The sequence below is a fragment of the Panulirus ornatus genome, chromosome 34 (genome assembly GCF_036320965.1).
Source record: "Panulirus ornatus isolate Po-2019 chromosome 34, ASM3632096v1, whole genome shotgun sequence".
NCBI classification, from domain to species: domain Eukaryota; kingdom Metazoa; phylum Arthropoda; class Malacostraca; order Decapoda; family Palinuridae; genus Panulirus; species Panulirus ornatus.
In genome coordinates this window covers 16,484,655-16,492,912 of record NC_092257.1, presented here as the reverse complement: position 1 = coordinate 16,492,912, position 8,258 = coordinate 16,484,655, and the positions used below count along the sequence as shown (strand labels likewise).

General features: G+C 47.5%; 1 protein-coding gene across 2 annotated transcripts in view; it reads right to left on the bottom strand.

The window, feature by feature from the left end:
• The window catches only part of LOC139759944 (uncharacterized), a 55,702-nt gene extending 47,680 nt beyond the window's left edge, over positions 1-8,022 (bottom strand). Inside the window, exons 1-2 of one of the 2 annotated variants that reach the window (XM_071682605.1) lie at positions 6,817-8,022; positions 4,091-4,237 (exon numbers count right to left, since the gene is read on the bottom strand). The gene's annotated coding sequence lies outside the window, so the exon portion shown is untranslated. The remainder of the gene's footprint in view (positions 1-4,090; positions 4,238-6,816) is intronic. The other variant, XM_071682606.1, reaches the window with a different exon arrangement.
• Between the last annotated feature and the right edge of the window lie 236 nt (positions 8,023-8,258).

Genomic DNA, 8,258 nt, shown 5'->3' with positions numbered 1-8,258 from the left:
GTAAAAGCTTATCAGCAAGCGGCCCCTATCGGGGTTTGATTGTCAGTCGTGGTATCTGATAAGGTGAGAAATGTGCACACATGGTCTGGCTCCTTTTAGGAAATGCCTTGCACGCCTGCCCACGACGGTATCTGCGTTCTGAACAAGATGGCATATCACATGGATGTGTCTAGCTTAGGGAGTTTGTCTGGGGCAAGTGCCAGGATAGATAAATAGATAAATGAGAAAGATGGACAGAGGACCAGTGTATCATTCCTATAAATAAGTTATTAACTTTTTAATGTACACTTTCGTGGGGATAATTGTGGTCTTCATGTCTCCAGGGGGTCGTCCCACTGTGTGCTGAGGGTCGTACCTTCAACAGGTCATTTTGTCGTGTCCCAAGGGAGTCGTGCTCTCGTGCTTGAGGTCGTACTGCCGTGCTCAACAAGTCATCCCTTCCTGCTCAAAAAAAAAAGTCGTACCGTCGTGCTTAAAAGGTCGTACCGTGTTTAAAAAGTCGCACCGTCGCGTTTAAAAAGGGTCGTACCGTCGCGTCGTGGTTAAGGGGTCAAGTGATATGTGACTCACGTCAATTGGAAGAGGAAGTTGGTCGGTCGTACACCTGGTAATCATATGCGACTCCCGGTGTGCTGAATGATCCATCGACCACCTGTGGCTGGCCAAGGTTCCAGCAAGCTTGGCAACGGTGATGACAGTGTGCACGGCACTGGTAATGACAGTGTGCATGACAACGGTCTTGGCAACAGGGACACTCGATAAACAGGAATGGAGGTATGTTATTCCCCCTCTATTTTCACCAGCACCTATGGTCTGGAATGTCGGGGCCGCCTGGCACAAAGGTTCTGTTATTTGATTCTCTTCATTCAAGGACTCAGGTTCGATTCCACGTGAAGGATCCTGTTGTTGTTGTTCAATTTCCTCCATGCAGGGACCCGGGTTCGACTCTCGGTTCGACCTCGCCAAACAGGGATGATATTCGAGGACTGGGTCCCTGATCTTGTGACCTCGCTTGACCTTATGTATAGAACAGGTTTCAGTGACCCCTGTTGGGGTGTTGACGCAGGGCTGAGATTGGGTTTAAGGCTTAACTGATCATCTTCCGAAATGAAGGAAAAAAAAAAAGTTATTCGATAAGTGAGTTATTGAACACTGTTGCCACTGCGATTGGTGTAGGACGACGAAGACGAGCCTGGGACGAAAAAGGAGTCGATCTCGACTTCCACAGAGGGGACATGACCCCCTTCTCTACATCTCTTTCTCTCATATTACAAACTCACACTCTGTCACGTTGAAGGCTAGGGGATGACGAAAGAGACTTCCTTGCCTTCAAAACAGATGTTAGAGTGCATATCTGTGGTATATACTGACTTGCCTTCATGACGTAAATGATGACCACAGATGTGGTCGTAGATGTATGAGCCTCCTGCCAACATATCACATAAGTCACAAGAACGAATGGCAGGTGTTCGTAAGTGTGGGCCTCATGGAATGTATACATATACACTTCCATTCGTTTCATACCATCAATCTTTGAAATCTAAATCCTTGCGCAAAGGAACATCTGAAAGTAATCTATTGCGTTGTAGATGTGAAGTCAACCTTTACACCATTGGTAGACCAGAGTTCCCCCACTCCACTCAGGTAGTCTAACAATCGTTACGTTTCTGGTCACACACAGTCTAATCACCCCCTCGTCGTCCTCGTTAACAAAACAAGGTCAAAGTATACATAAGGATGGTTAAGTTGTAGCTGAAGTAGTTAACCTTTATCGTTAGTTAACAACTAAGACAACAACCTGACCCCTCACAGCTGGCTGGTGGCCTGCTGAACCTCACAGCTGGCTGCTGGCCTGCTGAACCTCACAGCTGGCTAGTGGCCTGCTGACCCTCACAGCTAGCTAGTGGCCTGCTGACCCTCACACAACTGACCCACACAGCTGGCTAGTGGCCTGCCGACCCTCTTACAACTGACCCTCACAGCTGGCAATTGGCCTGCTGACCCCTCATACAACTGACCCTCACAGCTGGCAAGTGGCCTGCTGACCCTCACACAACTGACCCTCACAGCTGGCAAGTGGCCTGCTGACCCCTCACACAACTGACCCTCACAGCTGGCAAGTGGCCTGCTGACCCTCACACAACTGACCCTCACAGCTGGCAAGTGGCCTGCTGACCTCTTACACAAATGACCCTCACAGCTGGCTAGTTCCCTCTAGTGGCCTGCTGACCCCTCACACAACTGACCCTCACATACTGGCTAGTTGCCCCTAGTGGCCTCCTGACCTCACAACACAGTCGAAGCTAACATTCCAGTTTAGGAGAGCAACGAGACGAAGTTCGGAGTGCCCCTGGCTCTGCTGTGTCATCAAGACGTACCTTGTGGAGAATATAGGAAGACTGGAGGAGTCGTGATCCAGCTCGACAATGTTCAGTCTCCCTCCTACTGTAAACAGGTCGATGGCGGGGAGCGGGGAGGAAGTGCAGTGCAGATCAGGGGCGAAAATGTTAATGGTAGATGAGCTAAAGTAGGCAAGAATATTTTTAGAAATCGTGTACGGCCGGCGAGTGCATTCTCTTGCATATACAAGGGGATTACACTGCGCGGCTACGTTTCGTGGCGCATCAGACAAAATAAAAAAAACGACGTTGGAATATTTCTAAAGTAATATCGAGGATTGAGGTAAATCTCAGTCCTTCAGAAAGGAAGGTGAGTTTTTTTTTTTTCCTCATATGTTATTCTGATGACCAAAACAGGTCTACCGAACTTAGCATTAATTAACCCCTCATTTTCTCTGACCTTTGCAACCGCCCCCCCCCCTCCTCCTCCCTAACTTCATAAGTATGATGGGAGAACAGAAGGATAATGCCTACGATCATGCTACTCTAATCACACTCTACCTACAGTAGACTTGGATGGCCAAACAAACCCAGGGATACATCAGTGTGCCTCGCAACTGCAGTCAGATAGCTGGGTCAGCTAACCTCAGACAGCTAACTGGTCCTCCTGGTGGTGGTCAACTAACCTCAGACAGCTAACTGGTCCTCCTGGTGGCTAGCTAACCTCAGTGTGTGAGAGGGAGATGGGAGCCAACACTGTACGTAACCCATGGCCAGAGTACTAGCGTAGGAGAACAGCAGAAGAGAGAGACCGTATCTGCTGGCGCATATCTGACCTGCGTTCAGTAAAGCAAATACTCTCACTGGCGACTATTCGACCTGCGTTCAGTAAACACTTCACAAATTCTCCGCAACTTACGTTAGGCCGAAACTATATTTCTGGAAAAAGGAAGGAAGTACTTTTACACCGAAGGGTCACTGGATGAGTTGGGGGTAAACTGAGATGATAATTGTGAAAGAGGACAGCATTCAGAAACTTACACAGTCTGTGTATGGGGAGACAGAGAAGGTTCAAGTGATGGTACCCCACGAGTGCAGAACTCCCTCCACCATACACAGCAAATAGGTAATCATACCCATGAAAGTTGCCAAGGTTTCTTAAAATTACAATATCACCTTTACCTCAAATCCTGCGAAATGACCAGTACCTATAAACCAGCAAAACCCCATTTTCTCCAATACGATCATTACCTGATTGACCTTAATACCGTCGCTGTTACTTACAAACCCACAACAGAAGATGATAATAATACCCTACATGTAACGAGGGAAAACCTAGGTGTGTAGCCCCAGACGCCGTTTTCTAATTCTATATCAAAAGGTGAAAAAGAAAACGTAAAGACGGAGATGATGCACGTCATCACGACTGACATTCGCCTGGGGTTCCCTCAAGACCCGAGTAAACACACCCCAACCAGGGTCGGGTCACCCTCTCCACCTCTATCGGGTCAGGTATCGGACACACACACCACCTGCTCCCCAACCCTTACCCCTCCCACCAAGCCTGGCCAGCCCAGGCGGAGTGTGTGTGTGTGTGTGTGTGTGTGTGTGTGTGTGGACGCCCTCGGCTCGTATGTGACTATCAGAGGTGGGGGCAACAGCGCCCCACGAGTGTAGAACTTCCCTCCCCCCCGTACAGTAATAGCAAGTAATCACACACACACACACACACACACAAACACAGGTCTTACCTGTAGGAGAGAAGAGGTCGTGGTGGCGGACGCTGAACGACTCGACCCTGGCACTGCTGACGGGGTCGTTAGGCGCTCGCGTATTGGTTGGTGCCCAGTGTGACAGACCCCAGGGTTGTCCCGCGCCACAGTACAGAGTAACCCGATCTGTTGGTGTGGGAGTGTGGATCATATTCGCTTCCTGGGCGAGACTGGCGCACTTAACACGTGGGATTGAAACCTATGTTGAATACGTGTCATATATATATATATATATATATATATATATATATATGTTATGTTTTTGTATCATTATAAATGAAAACTTCTGAACAATTATTATCATTATTATTATATAACTCAAAGGAACGCCTTCTCTGTATCGTTATCTGCGTCAGAGGAAGGTAACTCAAAGCCGGATTAATCCGTACCGAAAATAAGGATACGATTTCTTCATGAACATGAGCCGGAGTTAGTGGAGGCACCTCCTGTACGGGAACGAAACGCTCCAGTACGAGGACCCAAAACATTCCCAGGGGGATGGGAAGGAAGGAGTCTCGCACTTCAGCGTTGATCGTGAAATATCGTAGTTTTTGATGTCGGTAGCGGCCAGGACCCAGTGCTTAATATTTCACTAACTCCCAGCCCACACACACACACATACACACACACACACACACACGTCGCCTCGTCTACCACAGCAAAACAAAACCGAAGGGTCACGGGAGATTAGTGGATACCATTTGAGCATAAGTGAGTAAGGCCTGTTCGACACCAGCCACGCATGAGAAGGGGGTCATGACAGACATGAATAATGTGGCAACCGCTGGCCTGATCCAGACAGACCACAGCCGATGGGGGAGGAGGAGGCGGGGATTGGACGGACGGACCTGTCCAAGGATGAATGCCGTAACACACGTCACGGACGATGTGACGGCAGCAACAAGCAACACCTGACATGACACAACGAATTATCATGGCTGGCTGGGGTGACGCGGACCATGTCGGCGATAATCATAATTCATTTATTGCCAGGATAAGACGGGCGTTCTACACGGTTATCAGTGAAGTATAATGATAACAGAGAGAAATGATTAAATGGGTTATCACTAAGAATGTACTTCATTACGCCATATGATCTCTAGATTAACAAGAGGTATGTTACAGGAAATGGATCGAGTCATGGTAATTCTGTTGTTAAAGCTACCAAAAAAAGACTCATTAATATTCATGAACCAGTCATCAATATTCATAAACCACACAAAATGAGGTCGCGACACTTTACTGTACAGAAAAGGTCTTACATATAGGGTCATCTGGGCCATATGTGTGCGCTCCCTCCCGTATCTGGGAAACTGCAAGTGGATGGAGTGGGAGGCAACAGGTGGTGGACGGGACGACAAGGGGTTATCTAACACATGCCACAACAGGACGCAAGACAAAGGTATTTTACGACCCGGATTTGTGCATCGACTCAGAGTCCAAAAGGCATTCTGGTACTAAGGGGAAACCAACCGCCTCTCACAGTGGCCCTGCATGATCCTGGTCTTGTGTAAGCCCTGGGGACCACGCGCACGCACACACACACACACACACACACACACACACACACACACACACACACACATATGCATAAAACCAGGTCACGCGCACCACTGTGACTTCTTGCAATATATATATATATATATATATATATATATATATATATATATATATATATATATATATATATATATATATATATATGGCGTCCTAGCTTCGTCTTTTCGATGTAGATCAACTGACTGTTATATTTCTCTCTTGTGTCTCCCCTGATGATGTGATTATTATACAAAAGTGCACTTGGGAACTTATCGTATATATACATATATATATATATATATATATATATATATATATATATATATATATATATATATATATATATATACAGTATAAATGTGATATAATCATTTCACTGATATTCGGGAGACATCAGGTATGAGTTATAAGCAAAAAAAAAAAAAAAAGAAAAAATGAAATATGTCGGCGTGGGGCACAAGATTTGTAGGGCACTGAAATGTCAAAAGGTCACTCATAAGAAATATGAGGTTCAAAACCGAAAAGTGATAAATATGCCTCACGAGGATCAAAGGACATGAAAATGTTGAGCCATGAGGAATATGAGGCGAAGGAAAGGTGTGAGTCTCATGAACCGTGAGCCTCATGAGAATTGAGCCTCATAAACTATATACCTCATGAGATATGAGTCATATAGTGTGAGCCTCATGAGGTACGAGTCTTATAAAGTATATAAACATAATGGAAAATAAGAATCATGAAATTACACAGAGCGTCTAGGATCTTCCACTTCCACGGAAGAAAGGGTCGAGTGAAATTGGCGAGAGAAAATATAGAAAACACGTAAGGAAAGAAAAAAAAAAGCCACACCCTCCCTCCTCCCGTCCCCTTTACACATGTGAGGCCATGAGCACCAGCACATACAGACGTACAGCACAGATGCCTCCATCATGACCCCAGGACTGGATATATAAACAAGGAATCCCTCCTTGGTACATTACACACACACACACACACACACACACACGCACACACACACACACACACACACACACACACACACACACACACACACATATATATATCTATCTATCTATATATATATATATATATATATATATATATATATATATATATATATATATATATACATAAGCTGAAATTGGTTGTTAGCGCTTGCCAATCACCTGTACTGTGGTAACGGATGGTGGGATCAGCTGTGTGAGTCAGCTGGCAGAGTCACCTGGGTGGATCAGCTGGTTGAGTTACCTGAATGGGTCAGCTGGTAGAGTCAGCCGGATGAGTCAGCTGGTAAGAATCACTAGGATGAGTCAGCCGGCAGAGTTAGCTGAGTAGAGTCAGCTGGTAGAGTCACCAGGACAGCGCAGCTGGCACAATCTACTGGGTGAATCAGCTGGGTCTCAGAGTCGTCTGGCAGAACCACCTGGGTGGGTCAGATCGGCCAGCACTTTGGTAGCTGTGTTGTGGCGTCGCTCCTCAATCTTCTGCAATTTTCCTTGACTCCTCCTGCAGTATCCTGCAGTCGTCTCACGCCAGGGGCACCGATCTACTCCACCGTACACCGTCCTGTAGCCGCCTCACGCCAGGGGCACCGATCTACTCCACCGTACACCGTCCTGTAGCCGCCTCACGCCAGGGGCACCGATCTACCCCACCGTACAACGTCCTCAACTTCGACTACATACGTTGAAGAACGGCTCCCGTCGCCCTTGACTTCGTCAGTCCATTTCAGCTTCGAGACGTCCTCGTGTGTTTGAAGGAACGTACTCATCCAAGTTCGATTTTCGAGGAAGGAACTTATCTTGTGTGAGTTCTCTGTTTGTTTTTAAGTAAGGAACGAACTTGGTTACGTTCTGTACACAGTCTATTACGTCTTCTTCATCATCTGGGGGTGTACAGGCACCGGGGTGAGTACTGGCCTGTATAAGCACCGGGGAGAGTACTAGGGTGTACAAGCACCGGGGTGAGTACTAGGGTGTACAGGCACCGGGGAGAGTACTAGGGTGTACAGGCACCGGGGTGAGTAATGGGGTGTACAAGCACCAGAGTGAGTACTAGGGTGTACAGGCACTGGGGTGAGTACTGGGGTGTACAGGCACCAGGGAGAGTACTGGGGTGTACAGGCACCGGGGTGAGTACTGGGGTGTACAGGCACCGGGGTGAGTACTGGGGTGTACAAGCACCGGAGTGAGTACTGGGGTGTACAAGCACCGGGGAGAGTACTAGGGTGTACAGGCACTTGGGTGAGTACTGGAGTGTACAAGCACCAGGGAGAGTATTGGGGTGTACAGGCACTGGGGAGAGTACTGGGGTGTGCAAGGCCCCAGTCCCCCCATACGAGACGTTGCACGGGTCACTATTCACCGGTACTGAGGCACCTCTTGTCCACAACGCTAGCCAGTGCCAGCCAGCGCCAGGCACTGGTGGCGTCAGGGACATGTGATTGTACTCCCCTTGTGTGTGTGTGTGTGTGTGTGTGTGTGTGTGTGTGTGTGTGTGTGTGTGTTTGTGTGTGAAGGAAGCGTGTCATATGAGCGTAGAACGTGAACCTTTGATATTTACGAATACTTCCAACAACGAAGGTTCTATAAAGTCGCATGGCTCACAG